Genomic DNA, 18,447 nt, shown 5'->3' on the forward strand with positions numbered 1-18,447 from the left:
GTTCGCCACTTTCTCTCCCAGCAAGACACTCCACTAGAAAAGTTTAAAAAAAAAAAAAACACCAAAAAAAACCCCTAAAAAACCACAGTGGAAAACACTAGACAAAATCATGACTCAGGGAAATTTCAGGTGAGTTCGGAAAAGCCTGGAATGAAAAATCCCTCTCTAACATGACTGAAAGAGCCACACGAAGGAACAGATGCAGCAGCCAGCCCGTAAATTAAATCACCGAAGAAAGGCTGGAAGAGCCAAATGAAATCTCCACCTGCCATTACTTCCAAGGCAGAGAAAGGGCTGGGCATGCCGAAGGAGGGCCAGCACCGCAGCGATGGATAGGCAGACAAATCATTTTATTAGCCTTAATTGCCATTTCAATACCATACCCATGTCTCCACATAAGCCTTCATTTTGTGCAAAGTTGTCAGTTCATGTCCTGAATGGGCCAGGCTTGTTATCAGCAAGCCGTTTACAGCCCCTGGGCTGTGCATTAATTAAAAAGGCTTTGTGCTGAGGCTCATTCATTAGCACACTGCTCCTTTAATCACTGCCTCTTCAGCCACTAGGACAATCTATAAATCTCCTCAAATATGAAATAATGAAGTGGAATGGTTCAATTTATTACAATGTAATAAGTCAGGATAATGTGGGGGTGGACAGGGTGGCACTGGAGCTGTCTCCTTGCCCAGTCTTCCCATCTCATTACTGACAGCAACCATGAATGAGAAGAGCAGAAGGGATGCAGGCGAGGACGGTGAATGCATGGGACAGGGATCTCCCCATCTCCTGCTGTCCCACCCACCTGAAACCCAGCTTTCCACAGGTGATTGAGGATAATGCTGAAAGCCAGACAATCTTTCTTGGCCTCGGGAGGAGAGAAGTAGGTTTTGCCCCGAAGAGGGTCCAAAGATTTTGCTCTTTGATGCAGACACCATCTGCGGGAGCAGCTACCAGCATCCACTCACTAGTGCAATGGAAGTCCACCTGGTTTGCATCCCCATTTTCCCATTTGCATCCCCATTTTCCCACTTCTCTTTCCTTAGACCTTTTTCCATCATTCCTGGAAAGATCCAGGTTGAGGTCCATAGGCAAGCGCCAAGGAGCAGATGCTCCAGGGAACATCAACAAGCAACAAAATCCATGTATTAACTCAACACAAAGCTTCTGTTTCTCCTTTCATGGCTCATCTCCCAGCAGCTGGGCTCTCAAGTCAAGCTGCCAAATAAAATATGACTGTACATATTGGGTTAATTAACAAAGGGAGAAGGGCAAAAACTAGCTTGGCTTTGCATTTCCTAAATAAATGCATCAAGGTCGCCTAACTAGTGAGGGGAGGCCAAACATGAGTTTTTCTCTCCGCAAAAATTTGGGACTAAAGATGCCGAGGGAAGAAACAGAACTTCCAGCTATTTTACAAAAGCAGCCACAGCTTCCAAAGAAAGTGCAAAATGAAAAATGCCCATACAAAAGTTAACAAAAGCTTATTACGCTCTTGCATAAAAGGGAAGCATTTAGAGAAAAGCAAGATTTGTAAAGAACATTGTGGTGTCTTTTGAAAAATTACTTTTTTCCTGTCAAAAGATACCTAATAAGAAATATCCAGTCCACGCTATAACAGCTTTACAATTTGTTACTTTATTTTCAATGCTCTCCCTATTCAGTCTTAGAAAGTCTTGAATTCTTACGCACTAACAGTTGTATAATTAATGTGTCTATTAATTTAATTAATACTATATGTTGATTTATCCAAGTCAAAATTCATTCATAGGCAAGTCAGTTGTGATAAATTGGCTATAAGAAAAAAACTAAGTCATCAAAATATCCCATTTCAACATTTTGTTTAAAATTAAAATCTGTCTTAAAGTCTTTCTTCATTTCCAAATCTAAGTTAGCATTGTTCAGGGTTTTTTCAGATGGAGTACGCAAGCAGATGCAAGCTATGAACGGGCACCGTTTTAAGCGACCCAGCCTAACTTTGGTGGGAGGGGGTGCCCTCCCATGAAAACACTCTAGGTTTTGATGTTTTGTTCCCATTCATTATCAGAATTGCCTTCAAAATGGTGTTACAGGACAGGAAAATTATTTCTTCTCCCGTGTTAGAAAGGACCGAATGTACACACTGTTCAAACCCACAGACCTTTAATACTAGCAATCTGCTAAGCGCTAATTTGTCAACGTGATACCTTTCATTTCCAAGGTTCCCAAAACACTTTGTTTGCTCGAGAGTCACTTGTCCCACCACAATAAGATTTCAGATCATCCATATGGCACCTCGAGCAGGAGGTTTGGGTTCCTCTTCCCCTCCAAGAAGGGCTCCTCCAGGAGATGGGTGACTAATTACTACTCAAGTCAACAAATTAACCCTGTCCCTAGCTACCCCATGAGTTTCGAGGTGCTTGTTAGTGGGAACAGCGCAGAAAACTCTATTATACGGATCTTCAAAAAAGCTCATTACTACAAAGCTATGAGCATTCAATTCCATTAATAAAACACATCAGTATATAATTATAATATTAGGCACTTAAATTGCAGTTTTCATCTGCAGCTCTCTAAGTGTTTTACCATAGTAAATTAAGTCCCCCCTAATTTGGGCTGGTCAGAGTTTTCCATTTGAAGCTTTTTCCTCAAGGAGAATTTGATTTTGTGTTTGAAAAGAAAATCACAAAAAGGATCTGTTCTTCCTCAAACTGTTCATTTCCTTCTGGGGAGGGGTATGTAGGGGAGAAAACTCACCCAAAATCTATAAAAATGCTATGGGGATGAAGAGTCAAAACGCTGCCAAGAGAGGCATTGCCATGAATCTATAAACTTTTTCAGTGGCAGCAAAATTGGTTTTACTGCAGACTGCTCAGGAGGTGTTTGCACATCACCCCTCACCACACCAGGGATCTCTGGCTCGCACCGTAATACTGGGGATAAGCAAGACAAAAATGCCTCATTATGGGAAAAAAAAAAAACAACACACTGAGACCCATTCTTCTTCTCCGAAAGACTCCCCAAACCTTCCTATCACCAGCTTTTGGGAGGGGTGTCAAGTCAGCATCTCCTTCCTAAGATCCGCACCCTGGTTTTGGACTGACGGGGACGAAGCCACGCTTATTGCAAGCTGACAGCAACACTGGGGCACGGCTGCCCTTGACTAGATGGAGGATGACAGCCGCTCCTCTGGAGTCACATCTTGGCCCACGCTGGAACAAATATGCTTCCAGCAGGCAATGAAGCTGAGTAAATCAGAGATGACAATAAAAGTATCGAGGAAATTCTCCGTCTGGGAGACGGAGCGCACCCGGCACACAAGGTTCAACTTTAATTTGTGAGGAGACCTGTGCGCTCGAGAGGTTATCACATGAATACCAGTGTAAATGATATCACCATGGGCACCAAACAGGCAGCTCGCTCGCAAACCTATTAACTGGTAAACACCAATCTTCGGTAATTCCAGCTATTAAAAACAACTTAAAGAGAAATCAGATCTCATTTCGCAGAGAGCGCGGGAGTCTCGATGACTATTTTTAAAGTTTTCCCGCATTCATTTGTGTTAACAGCCTATGACTTTTATATGTTCAGCTGCTGTGCTGCTTCCAGGTTTATTAAATTTACAACCAGAGAGACAAGATGGCTTGTTATTTTTCCCAAACACCCCCCAGAAGAAAGGCAAAGTTTCTCAGGCATCACTCCGAGCTGCAAGCTAGGAAACCATGGGGTTCCAGGAGAAGCGTTCCCCAAGACCACACAACAAACCAGACAGATGTTGCTCCATGCACATATTTATTCGAATTTCAAGGAGTTTATTATACATGCGGTACCCCCACAAACACACGCATCTTTAGACGCACACGCCTCTCCAGGCGTACTGACAACAGTGAACAGATTAAATAATTAAATGCAATATTCCAGTGCAGTGGGGAAGGGTTAACCTACCAGCTAGTGAGGGATAAATACCACAGCAGCATCCACCTTCAGCTGCTAGCAAATATCTTTGGCACTTGCATCCCCATTCCTCCTGCTGCCCAAATCCCTCTTTATTCACCAACTATTTATTCCCATTGCTGCCCTCTGAAGAAGGGGCTTGGTTTTGACATCTCAGAGGCGCAGGCTAAAAAGACTGCTGAAAACACAACGGAAAATATATATATTTCCCCCTATTGATGACCAAAAGCTCTTTTTCCCTGAAACCGCTTTTCAATCAGCTCTCATTAAAATTAAACCCTTTTTGTTGGATCTGGAGCGTTTTTACGGCCCGTTCTCACACGTGTTTGACAACCCGCCGGCTCACGGGATGATGACAGCTCCAGATTTTGCTTGGTGCTTATATGTTATATGGGAGGGGAGATTCTCCCTCATCACAGGTAAGAGGATTTAATGGTGTTCATCACAGACCGGCACAGATACTCCCTGCGATGTCTGGGTGAAACCCCATTAAATCCATCCTGTTTTTTACAAGGCACGAGAAAGGAGAAGAAAGGACACAGCCAGGCGCAAACCACCAGCATCTATTGTGCATCGCGATGGGAAAAGAGGCTAGCCTATGGGGAGATTTTTCTTTTGGCACTTATTGTCTTCTAAACTCCGCAATCTATACAATATCTATGTTTGTAATCACTTGAAAATTTTCAATTAAATGTAAAAAACCAGAAACAAGTAAATCTATTCTCCCTTTTGACTGTTTTATTGATTAAAATGGATGCCTGAGCTGCGACCACTGAACCATGAAAAGCAATCTGTCTTGGATGGGTAAGAGATCGTTAGGAAGTCATCGTGCTGAGGCAAGAATAACTGTGCATGTACACACACACACGTGCATGCACACGCGTGGTGCATGGGCAGGGATATGCACACACTACCATGGAATAAGCCATCTGCAATGAAAAAATAAAGTTGTGTGTATATATATATATTAATATCAAGTTTGAAGCAATCTGAGGTGTTAGCCTGTCACAAGACCTCTTCTCATTTTCTAAGTTTCATCATTTTCCTCAGCAGTAAAACTTTGTCATCTCTGTTGCTGTGGAGCAAAACCACAGGGGGTGGGAGAAGAAGAACCTCCAGGTCTGTCATTTGTTACTAGCTCCAAGAGCAAGGAAACCACTTCTTGGGTGATTAGGAGATTTTCAAGCTGATGACAAGGACATTGTCCAGCTGATGTTTCACCTTCCCCTTTTGGCCCTGTCCTTTCAGGGCGAAGTGGAGGACATTAAACAAGTACTAGACATCACCAGGAGCACTTAGTTTTGCAAAGCCTGGCTGGTTTGGGCATGAGTTAACCTCCAGCAAGGCAAAGGAGGGAAGAAACTTCCCACGTGAAGCTTTTGCCATGAGCACTCACTTAAGGATTCCCAGACTGCAGTGGAGATATCTAATATTGGCTCTTAACAGCTACAGGAACAGATGGAGAACGCTTCGGTCTGCGCTGACAATACTTTTCTTTTTGAGCAAGACTATCCTGATATCAACTCTATTTTATCTAAGCACCTCAAGTTGAAGCTTAAATTAACTGAACATTGTTTTTTTTTGTTGTAACCCATCACCATCCCACACACTAAAACCCTTGGGGAGTTCAGCTCTGCGAATTCTCAGCCTTCGCAAGAAAAAGATCTTACTTGCTGAAGCCAGCCCGTAGCCTGCTCATCTCTAGGTATCCTGGATCCACACATCCACCCAAGGGAAGAGCCCTAGAGAGAGGTCAGGTTTGACAAGCCCTGCTGCAAAGTGCAGCTTTGAGAAAACCTCTGCGAATAACCGCAATGCTCGCTCTCCCAAACAGGCGCAGCCTGAAACTCCTCTCAAAAATCCACTTTCTAAACAGGTTCTCACAGACTGGGACTGAGGCCCCAGCAGCGTTTTCCCACCAACACAGGTCTGGCAGAGAGGCATCCTTGTCTTAGCACTGGAAAGGCCGTCAGCAGCTGCCCCCCAGGCCGGGATCTCCGGGAGAGATGGGGATGCCAGGCGGCAGCACTCAGCGTTCGCTGAGCGAGACTGGAAGGCTGGGAGTATTTGTCAGAGCAGCATTACTAATGAATTTAGCACTGAAACAAGCTGTCATTTAGGAATGAGGGGATACCCACCTCCCCACACACTCATCCACAGTATTTGTTAATGGGGAAGAATGAGGCACAACAGCAGATTCAGCCTGACTCATCCAATATGCACTTTTATCGGGTGCCCTTTTTTCCCCCCCTCCTCTTAAAAGTGCAAACAACACGTATGAATGAGAGAGGGGTGTTTGGGAAATGCTGCTCCCCACCATTCCTATTCTATTTATTTGGGCGTGGTGAAAGCTATGAGACCATGACTACATCTCGTGCTCCAGGCAGCCGCTGCCAGCGGGTCAGGATGGGGATGCTCACACATGCCGCGCAGCAGCCAGGTGCTTGAGGAAGAACCCCCCAATAATAAAAATTTTATTATTGCTTTGATTAAAAAAAAAAAAAAAAAAACAACACAAAACACACCAAACAAACAAATAAAATTTTTTGGAAGAGAATATCAAGTCCCTGAACTGGCCGGGCCAAGAAAGGCATTGCCAGGCTTTACAGGGCAGATTAGTCCTGCCATTGCCACGGCCGCCTTCGCCGTGCAGCATCAGATAAAAGCAGCAGCAAACACAAACAAATTGGAGGTGATCTACAGAGCCCCAGACATTGCTCTGGGGTGGAGGACCATGCAGATGTACTCAAGAGGAGGCACTGAATGGGTTAGCATCTCTCAGATCCTTTAATATATTTTCCCTAATTAAGCTGTTCAATTCACCAGCTTAAATAGCTGCCAATAGCTGCTACAAATTGATTTATCTTTTGATGAAGGTAAAATTTGCTGGAAAAAATGAAAGGCAAACAACGTATGGGTTTTGGGGGATTAAATTACTTTGTCTTGTGTTAAGATTCAAACATATTCTGAAGGCAGGATGAGTCTTTTACACGTAAATTGTTTTTATACTATACATTCATTTTTATGTAAACAGAAGTATCCTAATTTACACATCCACCTACAATACCTGCTAGGTAACAGAAGTATATACTTAAAAGCCAGATGAGATCCCGAGCTCTCCGTGGGCACACACACACAAATAAAAAGCAATCATCCTGCAACCCACCCAGGGGAAAAAAAAAAAAAGCGCCTTCTGGAAACACAGGCAATCCATCCATAATAGATATGGCCTAAAGCAGTCTCTACGTGAAGGGTCACAAACGGCTCACACAGTGGAGGTCAAGTCTCAAAAACTGCATTTCAATTCCCAAACCATCACCGCCTGCGAGCTGCAGTCCCCTTGTATCGCACAAGCTTAGAGTTTACCACCTCCACTTCATTATTTTGCAGGGTTTTTTACTCATCAGTAAGAAATATAAGGTGAAGAGGGATAAATACTAAGAGTAAATCACAGCCAGCCTGACAAGACCAAGAAATAGCAGCAGCCAGCCCAGGATAATTTGCTTGATCTCAAATGAGAAGTTCCCCGGTGGGATGGGACATTATAACCCCGCTAAGTAAGAGAGGCGAGACAAGGAGTTGGCCTCTGCAGCTCCAGTATCACAATGCACGGGGCTACGAGCACCAATGTCCCCGCAAATACAGATCCTTCTCCTTTTCCCAGCAAAAGTCATGCTCGTCTCACCTCTACAGAAGAAATGAAATTTGTCTGTGCGCTTGCTCGCTCAAAACCAGCTTCTTCACTTCAGATCATCTCCGGCAACAGTTTCTCCGAAGAGGGAGTTAAAGAGAGTTCAGAGCGAGGGATGCAGCAACAGCCGTGGGGGGTTTGCATTTATTAACTGTTATTCTCTGCATCCACTTTATCAGCTATTTTGGACATACGCAGTTTCTACACAAGCACATGCCAGACATCTGAGAGTGGATAATTTGCCCAGACAGGCAGTAAATACATCCCATCTCATGCTTCCTCCTAGAATAATGTGCTTTCCAGTGTCACCTGCCATGTAAATCATCACCTTGCAATTTATCCTAAGCTACATTTCAACCTGTTCTGGACTGACCAGAAGAAAAAGAAGCCACCAAAAGGTCTAGTAACTCCTTCTGCCACAGCCAACCATGGATGCTTCTTCCCTGGCCAATATTTTGAATTTATTGCAGAAGACATCTACTGAATTTATGGCTTCCCAGCCAAATTTCCAACTCTTAGATTTAGAGGAGTCCTAGATTTTCTTTGAGCTATACAAAAGGCATTTACATAAGTTTTTGTGCAACATCAGAAGCTCATTCCTTCGGTCTATTTCTCTCTCACCATATGAGTATCCAACAACTACCCACCACATGGTTACTGCAACTCAACAAGTTAGAGGTGGACTAGAAAAAACTCACAAATCGCATGAGAAATTACATGCCTGCATTTTTTTCCCCACTTTGGCATTTTTTATTTAAATCTTCTCACAAAACCAGACTCAAGTAAAGAATTAGGGTTGATGGCGCTGTCTGGGCTGCAGCCTTCCAAACAAACCAGAGAAAAACGTTTTCTTTCCAAAAAGTGAGCCCAGAAGTAAACAGAAAAACCTCCATGGGAACTTTCCACCAGGAAAACAAGATCTTTTCCCCAGAAATCTTTTTAAAAAAAATTTATTTCCAACAGAAATTCCTTAAACCAGCCAGGCTTCTCGAAAAGGTTGGCTTTAAGCAGATATTTAGGCATCTTGCAGCCTGAGCTGGCTGGCGGGGAGCACGGTCCTGGAGGGACCCCTCTAATCTGTGTCCTCTCTGGCTGCAGAGAGAAAAAGCCTCCTGTGCATCTCTGTCTTCTCAATTTTGTGTTCAAAACACTTGAGAATCTCTCTTTTGTTCCTTGACTGTCTCCCTTAATCCTTTCCTCAGTCATTATTCAATATTTGGTTTTGTGACTACATTATTTAACTTGGCGGAGCGTTTTGGGACAAAGCTTGCATAAAAGGCTCTATTTTTAAGAATCGGAGGGGACTGTCGTGCAAGCAGGGAGGAGACAGCGCTGACAACAAAAAGGAGACCAAAGCTTCACCCATCAAAAAAACTCTCCGGGGAAAGTAGGCTGGCAGTCACAAAATCGTCATTCGAGGGAATAAATCACCAAAGCAAACTCCAATGTCAGTAATTTTGCGACGCAGAAAATTGATTCGTACTTTACAATCAAGGCGCGCCTTCCTCGATAATGTATGCTCGGCATTTTAACATAATTATTTGCGCAACAGTTTTAACATTTGCAGCTTTCTCTGACTGTCAACCTGGAAGTAGCGAAAAAATAAAATTTTAAAATACTCTTCTTCAGAGACAGGATTAAAGAAAAAAAAAAAAAAAAATCAATCTCCGAGCAACCTCCTTTGTATTTTGTTATGACAAGCCTGAATTTAAACAGCCTGTGAAGTCAAAACAACAGGAGAAATATCAATACACATTAATTTAATCAAGAAACACAATTCTGCCATGCCAGGCCAAACTCGGCTTTATTTCCGCCGTGGTTTCCGCAGGAGCTGCTAACACCCCGCTGCCTGCCCAAGCTGCCCGCGGTGGCCAAGGGTCTTCTCAAAGCCTCCGAGGCCCCTCTCCATTTGCATGCCTTCCCATGCACAAATCAAAATTCTTGGTGATGCAGAACCCCAGTATCACATCTCCATCTCTCCTCCCGAAAAAGGTTCATTTTGCTGGCAAACACGCCCCGGCTGGCCGTCCTGCTGCGTCCTTATTGTCTACCGAGGAGCTTTCAAAGGACAGGCAGATAAAAGGGTAAACATGTTAACGAAAACTATCTTCACCGCACTTGACTTCGTCAAATCCTGTGCGCGCAGCGCGACACTTTGAAACAAGAATCTCATTAAGAAAGGGAGAGTTGAAAGGATAAGCCCCGGCATACCAAATGCAGAAATCAGATGTACTTGACCTTTCAAATGAATGTACATTTTCTGACTGACTGTTCATGTCAGAGTAATTCAAACAGACACCTGGTAATCCTCTTAAAAGACTAAAATTTGGATACTGGATTGAGCACAATGCAGTGTGATCTGCGGGTGGTCTCGTCTCTCCGCTCAGTCCTGCCCTTGCCCCCAGTTTCCCAAGGCACCTTGAAGTCTTCTCCCCTCCCTGGACTTTCATGTCCCCCTGCACGCACAGAAGACGTTTCAAGTCCAGGATTCATTAACAAGGTAGTGTCTTCTGTGCTGGCACAGCTGGAAACCAAATTCTGATGCTCCTTAACACAAATTGGGTGATTAAACACTTTGGATGGAAAACATGTGCCCCGATAGCAACGTACTAGAGTGAGGCCCCTCCAGCCCCATCCATACAGGCTCCAGCCATGTTAACCCCGTGCACAAGTCAAAGGACCATGAACCTCACTTGGGTGCTGCACCTTGTATATCAACATACATCATGTACGCAGGGTTACTGAGAAAGAGAAACCCTACGATTAAGCCATGAGGATCCCCAGAAAGTCCAGTGGCTTCACAGGGAGACATTCGCATGGTGAATGGCTGCAAATGGAGACGTTCATCAAACTCAGAGGGTACTAATTACTGCCCAAAGGCAATGGTAAATGAACACAAAGAGCAACTACAGGATTTCTCCATGGACAATGTTGCTGGAGAGGTCACCACAACAAGACTGACACCTTGGGTGTCTGCTTGGACCACCTCCCCTTTACAGGCTTTGGACATCTCGGAGATCCTGGTGGGATCTAGCTGCCTGCCTTGCTCTACAGTTCAGTTTCCACCAACAACTTCTGGGCTTTGTTTACCACATCTATAAAAAAGAGGCACAGACACTGCTGAGCCTTTGAGATCACACACCCTGGGGAGTCCACATCCCTATAAACACTGGAGGAAAAGGGGGTTTTGGTGTCTATTTGTGGCCTGCATCTATGAACAACCACACAGAGCAACAGACCATGCAGTGACTAATAACAAGTTTCTTTTGAGGAACACTGAAAATGAACAGCTTAGCATTTCCAGTGGAGTCCAGTGGTGTTTTCTGACCAGTAAGGAAGCTGGAAATACACCAGCCTCTTCCTGACGTGTCAGTACCGTCAACCCCAGCCACACACGGTGTACACACTCGCATCTGCATGCACGCTGCTGGCTCCTCCTCGTGCCGCGTGGGGCTCGCGGCCATTGCCATGCAGGACAGGTATCGCATGGCTTTGCATCCTCTGGCGAGGCCTCCCCTTCCTCCTCCCTCTGAGCTCCCCAGCATGTAATATTAATTGGCTAATATTTGTTTAGATCGTTCCTGACACTTCGCCTTTCGATTCCCACTGCAGTGCATCAGCAGCTCCGGCGTTGCCGCAGGAGCGTTGCCTTTGCTGGGGAGGATGGAGGGCACAGTGGCCAGCCAGAGAGGAGAGTGGGATCGGGCGTCTGTGCTGCTCCCAAGTCAGCCCCCAAACCCACAGGAGAGTCTGCAAAGAAATCCCACAGAAAAGTCAAATGCAAGGGGATAAACCAGCTCATTTCACGAGGCGATGGGCTCAAGCACACCACCCATGCTGTCACTGCTCGGGGGAGCTGCGTCTCTCTGTCCCAGCCCTCCTGAGCTCCAGGTAATGGAACTCATTTTGTGGATTCCCAACCAAATCCCCAAAGAACCACAAATTCCTATTCTGAGCCAGCACCAGGGTCCCCCAGCAAGCTGAGCCCTCCTGTTTCCAAGCACTCATTACCGCAGCATCCGGGCTCCGTCCCTGAAAGGATTTCTGTTTAGCCGATGGCTCTCTGAAGGCCACTCGAGAAGAGCACGGGGCTCTGCAGACCTTCAGCCTGGTGAGCAGGTCAAAACACAGTGGGTATCACCAGGGGAAGCGAGCATCTCTTCTCCGCTGGGGACCCATCCCTCTGCCCCCCCTGCACAGGGCTCTCACGTGCCCGTCTCGTCTCCGAGCCCCACACCATCCCCAAAGCAGGCAGCCCCGTCCGGGTCTGGACCCACACCGGCACGTGCCGTCAGCATCCCCGCTGCCTGCTGACTCACAGGCATGTTTTTCTCACTTGGCGTCCCTCCTCTCAACACCTCCTAACAGCTCATGAATTTTATAAACTAAACTCATTGTAACCAAACCATGAAATTGCAAATTTAATTCTGTCAACAAACAAAGCCTTGGCAGGGAACTGGCGCTGCCTAAGGCAGGGCTGCTGTGCTGCCTGGCCACCCGGCGAGGGGGGGGACCTCCTCCGAGGGACACTGTGCCCTGCTCGGTCCCCTTTGGCCGTGGGACAATGACGCAGACTGGGTTGTGAAGGATGCTGGAGCATCACAACCCGTGCAGCATCGCAGCCCACACAACATCACAACCTACAACCAGCGCTCTCGGCAATGGTGGCCATTCCCATCATCCCTCCCCTTCGTGGCCATCCCCACCATGGAGCCAAGAGACAGTGCAAAGCCTCGGCAGCCCCAGAACCCCCGGGTGAAGTCCTCCCTGCCCGGCTGCAAGGGCTCTGCTGCAGCTCCCCAGTCCAGCCAAGCCTGGCTCCCGCCTCCCCTGGCAGCACTGCACACCATGTCCACGTCCAGGGTGGCTGGGAGAGCCCTCATTAAGCTAATGGAGTGCTAATTCACTGGCAGATTGAGAGGAGGGATCAGAGTTGCTGCCTCATTTGCTTGGTGGAAGTGGGTCATTAAAAGGAAGGGTGGGGGGGGTCTCGGGATGGGGTGGGTGGCGGAGGCTGCCACACTGCTTGAGGGATGGAGAAGCGTCTCCCCAGGGACAGCTGGGGCTGTGCAAACCATTTTAACAGCATGAAGCAGCCTTTGGCGCAGAGAGAGTGGGAACAAACTGCATCATTGGAACAAACTGCCTCGTTGCTGCCTGCACCGAGGAGGATGGCAGAGCACCACCAAAAGCAACCTTCTCCCCATTCCCCTCACCATCTTCAAGGTTCAGCTGTTGCAACCCTTCCAGTACAGCCACCCAAGCCAACCCTTCTTCCCGCACACACAACGCCTAGCAACCAAAAGCACTTGTACCAGGTCAGAAAAGTGCAGCAATACCTGCTAACACACGACATGTCCACACCAGGCTCCTGCCAACACAAAAATGCCACCTCCCTCCAAATAAGCACATTGCCACAGGGCGTTTCTATGGCAACAAGCATCTCTGATATAGCCAGCACCACAGCACCGAGACTCCAGCACCATTCTGCTGACATGGGAGGCCATGGTCCCACCAGCTCTCCTTGCTCCACAGCTCCAGGCAGGAGTCCCAGGGCAGAGTTCAGCCATCAAGAGGCTTCAAAACCAACTTACCGCTCCTCACCCAGGGTGGTCACAGCATCACGACCCACGCAGGTATCCCTCGGTCTCCAGACAAGAGCACGTGTGGGAAGGAGGCAGCATCCCTTCCAGGGATGTCACCCATCCCGCAGCACTGAGCCCCCAGCTTGCAGCCGGCACCGGCAGCCCTGCAAGCTCCCACCCCTGAGAACAGCAGCGGGGCCAGGGTCATCTGTCACGGAGCTATGCTATAGGCAGCCTTAAATCCCAGGCCTACCTTCCCATCGATCTCCTCAGCTCCGTGAAATTAAGAAAAACGCAAGACAAACACAAGCGAATGTCCCCGAGCAGGCTGTCTAAGAGGCAACCGAACGGGACCAATTCCCCCGAGCAAGGCTCAGGGAGCTGGCAGGCAGCACCTAGCTGAAAAAAACCAACCCGCAATTTCAGACAGAACACCGATCTCGGCTTAAACATTGCCCTTGGACCCCCAAGTTGGGGGGCCCGCAGCACCCAGCATTGCCAGCATCCACGACCATCTTCAGGTGCTACGCTGGAGGCTGCAGCAGGCAGGAGAGGGGATGGAGCTAGCAAAGACCTACACCATTTGAGCAAATTTGTCCTCAAAGGCAGCAAGAAACAACAGAGAAGGGCCTGAAAGGTCTCCCTCCCCCACAAAAAATCACTTCCCAGAGCAGACGTGCACTTTAAGGATTAAATGTGGCCGGACAACTCAACACAACACAACATTATTAATGTCTATTTTCGACAAGTGTCTCCATTCCACCCATCCTTCTCTCTCTCTCTGGCTTTTTTAACCATCACTTTAAAGTCCTTCCTGTCCAACCGTGCATTGTGAAAGAACCTCTTTAAAAAAAAAAAAAAAAAAAAAAGGGAATTTAAAAGCTTTAAATCCAGTTCTCCGGTCTCCGACCCCCCGAAGATTCCAGCACAGCAAATAAAGTGCTTAGCCGCCCTCCTTAAAAAGATTTAATCTACCATATTTCCAGAGCTTGTATGATTAAACCCTACCTCTAATTCTGTTTTCAGAGCCACAGCTGAATCTCTGCTTAAAGCACAGCGGCGCAGGCGCCTCGCCTCCCGACTCCCTTACGTGCAGGGGAGTGGAGCTGCATCCACGAGGATGTGGGGGAAGAGCTGGAGGTAGCAAGGCAGCTCTGGGCATCCCTGGCTCCTAGTGCTTCCTTACCAGAGGTGGAAATACCCATTTTAATGTAGCCTTCAAGCACGATTGAGCCTCCTTATAAGCAGCTCTGAAGGAATAAAGAGGGGAGGTAGTGCGGACACGCAGGGTATCTGCTGGACCAGCTTGCCAGCTCAGAAGCTCACACTCCCAAACATCACCAGCTCTATCACGCCCGTGGCAGCGGAGAGAGGGAGAGCCTCAACCTAGCAAGGAGAGGAGACCCAAAACTTCATCTGGGAGACACAGGGCAGGACAGAGCCAGCACCAGCCTGAAAACCTGGTAGGAGAGCACCCAAGCAAGAGGCTTGGGGGTCACAGCACGTATCTCCAAGATGAGACGCTCCCCATTGCAGCAGAGGACTCGATGCAAGTAGGGGCCATGCTGGAAGGAAGAAGTTGCTACTGGACCCTGGTGAATTCATTACATGCTAATCACTCGTTTACCCTCAGCTACAGATTATCAACCATTTATACCAGGCAGTGTCCTAGAGGAGAGAGCGACAACCCACCCTGCCCCAAGGGGCCTCATCCCAGGTCAAGAGGAGATAGAGCATTAGCAATGGGACTGCAAAACACCTCGCTGTTGCAGACAAAACTGGCTTCAGACAAACACAGGCAAGGTCCCTGCGTTTCTCTAGCTTATGATATGCCCAGAGTTCGTTAAGAACCTGCACTAATAAGGTGACGTGTTTATTGAAAGTCTGGAAGAAATCGACTTTCCAATGAGACACAGCGCAGCGACCTTCACCTGCTAATAATCCGGAGGGAGCTCAAGCGAGCTCTCCAACACACCCAGCAAGCAGCAAACATGTCCCAGGGCGAGATGGAGGTAAATCTCCAAGGAGCGAGGCACTGCAACAGCCAAGGAGAAGATAATTAACGTAAGAGTGTTGTGGCTCTCACCAGCATCAGGAGATTTGGGACTGGGATTGATGGGAAAACATCCCCTGATGCTTTTGGTGGTGAATTTTTGCTGAAATTCCATAGGCAAACTATACCAAAGCAAGTTTCAAACCTTCCCCATCTCCTTGTTCGACAGAGACTTTTATGCTGCCAAAACCTATTTATTTCTTGCAAATCTCTATGAGCTACCGCTCATGAATAGAAATGCTTTTATCAAAAACTGTTCGCGTTTTCCACTGAAAATTTTAAAACAAGTATTTTCAGGGGGAGGCAGGTTGCCTTCTGTGAAAAAACCACGTATCATGCCCCTTTGGAGTATTTTCGCTTCAAAAGCCAAAAGAAAATGTATTTTAGGTATGTCAGCCTATGAGATGGGAACAAAAAGCCAATACCAGTGTTTCTGAGCTTGGTTTCAAATACCTTCACCGCAGACACCCCCCTCAGACCAGCCACCTCTCCCAGGGGACCAGGCGTGTGCCTGCAGCGGGACCCCCGCAACCCACCCCGCGCCGGGGGGCTGCAGAGCACCCGCTGCCCGGCCAAGAAATGCCGTCAGGAGGAGCGAGCGTTCCCGGGAGCACGCAAAGCCAGCCACTGAGGAGCACCAGGTCATTTATCTTGATTTCTCTTAGCAATGCCGGCAAAGGCTAGAAAACATCGGCTTCGTTTTCTGGTTTTGAATTTAGTGCGAGGCGAAAGCGAGCAGCACCGCGAGGGCGATGAGAGGGGCTTCAGCAGCCCGGCCTTTCCCCAGGGACCACCCTGCACCCCAGTCCCACCAGGAAGGGGACCCTCAGCCCCGTCTCCCCCAGGACATTGCTGCTATGAGTTTCCCAAACCGGGTGACAACGCAAAGGGGCTTTGGGCTGGATCTCAGCCCAGGCAGTGCCTGCTCCCCCCAGGCTGCCATAATTACCGGGGCGAACTGCGGCATTCGCACCAGCATCTGAGGGCTGCTGTGCACGTATCAGCTTTGGATGGTTAATTACTGCCATCTCCTCTTGGGGTTAAACGCAACCCCGGAATTAGAGGCAAGCCCCCTGTCCTTTCTGAAAGCCTTAATGTACATGTCACTTTGCTTTGGAAATGGCTGCATCTGTTATATTTGGATTGCTCAGGGGAAAAAAGAACAAAAAACCAACAACTCCCTAATGCCAATCAATTTATTGTCTCCTCACCCCTGGTAAACATTTCCATGCAGAAGAGAAAAAGCATCTCCGGTCCCTACCACCAGAGATCCAAAGGGCAATGATGTGTCTGGATAAATGAACAGGTAGGTGTACTTTCATTAAAATCACCACATTTAAATTACTCACAGATGAGATTGAAGACATGAGGTTAAAAACTTAATTGACTAAATCAACTGAGACGCCGAGGGCTGATTATATCATTTAAAATAAATGTAATATTGGCCATCAAACTGCACAATATATTATTACATATCAAAAGCCATTATTCAAGAAGCACAAACAATATCCTCCCAAAGCCCCAGCGGATTTAAGAGCGTCGCCCTCCCCGGTTTTCTTTGATTGTTTTTCTTCCTCCACAAACCCGGCTGGAAGAGAAAAGCAGCCGCCTTCCTGCAACTCCCTGAAATCCCGCATCGGAATAAAGCTCTCCCTGGTTGCTTTCTCACCACAGACCGTACCCCCACGAGCAGTCACCAGGTTTTGAGGCTAAAGGGGGCCAGGCACAGCCACCCTGCCCGACCTCACGTGCAATTCGGGCTGTACCCTCATGTATCTGTATCACTAACAGTGCAATTCACCTAGATTTTTCCTGGGCAAATCTTAACGCCAGCACTCGGAGTGGTGGAAAGCCCTCTCCTCTCGCCATAAATCATCCCTTTCAAAATCCTTTGGGCTATTCAGGCTCTCTCCGCTTCCAGCTTCATGCTTGAGCTTTGTTTCTGCAAGCCACCAGCAGCCGCAGCGCTGGGGCTGGCAGCTGCCACCAGCCTCGTGCCCACAGGAGCTCAGTCCCCACTTCGGCATCTCGGGGAGGAGATACCCTAGCACATGGCGTCCACTCTCCACTTACTAAAACTCATCCCCACCATCCACCCAGAGGTATAAGCATTACCTTCTGCCTTAGCCCCTCACGCTCCGAATATTAACCGAAAGCCTGAAAACCCTTCAGAGAACAAGCCTGTTCCGTGGAAATCCAGATGAGCTTGCAAATGATTTCCTAGCCCGGACTGGGAGCTCATTACAGCCTGGGTGTTATCAATTATGGATGGCTCTGGTGGCCCTCAAACCCAGGCTGCAGTGCCACAAGGAGCCGTTTGCTCCCTGTCTGCAAACCTCGTCCCACTCATCTCCTCCGGCTCCCCACTGACGGGCAGGAGGAAGGACCCAGCCCCAGCCAACAGCAGCATCACTAAACCCCACACAAATGCAGGCAGGGGAAGGTGGGGGATAACCCCAGAAGCCTCGATATAACGTTAAGAACATGCAAATCAGCCCCTGGGCTCTCAATTACACCGATTACATTACAATTACAAGCAGTGCCATCAAGGGTTTCTCAAAACCCGCATCTGTTCTTAAAGGATCTGTCAGGGAAAGGCTCCTCTACCGCAGGAAGAGCACATTAGTATGCATGCACCATGCACATGGAGGAGCGTGCCGGCTCCCGGTGCAGGCAGGCCGGCTGGGAAGCAGTCTGGCAAAAAGCAGGGCTCCCCCGGCTGCTCGCTCTGCCGGGGCTGGCGGACAGCAACGCTGTCCCTCGCCACCCTTCCTGCATCCCTCTGTCCACAGAGGAACCAGGCGTGCCATTCAGTTAGCTGTTCCCGTAGGTCCCGGGTGGATGGGCTGCATCAACTGGGCTCTTGCCCAGAGATCCCGGGGTCCCAAGGGATCGCTCCATGCAACCCGGCACCTGCAGCGGCTCACCCAACTGCCAAGCCGAGCTTTTCCCAGGGACCTGCAGTGCAGAGGGAGGACGACACGGAGCAGTGGGATGTGTCATAGCAGGAAAGCTCCTCACCATACGTGCTCCCGTGCAATCTGTGTTAATCAAAGCGAGGACATGGTGCTCCCTTTCCCAGACCCCCTGGCAGCCCGGGCATCGGGGGCGAGGGCCCTGACGTGGTGCTGGGAGCTCCGGCGCAGCTGCAGCCCCTGAACTGCTCCCACGCAGCCAGCGGAACCGACCAG

This window comes from Nipponia nippon, unplaced genomic scaffold, assembly GCF_047370975.1.
Source record: "Nipponia nippon isolate SJK-2023a ecotype South Korea unplaced genomic scaffold, ASM4737097v1 scaffold_28, whole genome shotgun sequence".
Lineage (NCBI taxonomy): Eukaryota > Metazoa > Chordata > Aves > Pelecaniformes > Threskiornithidae > Nipponia > Nipponia nippon.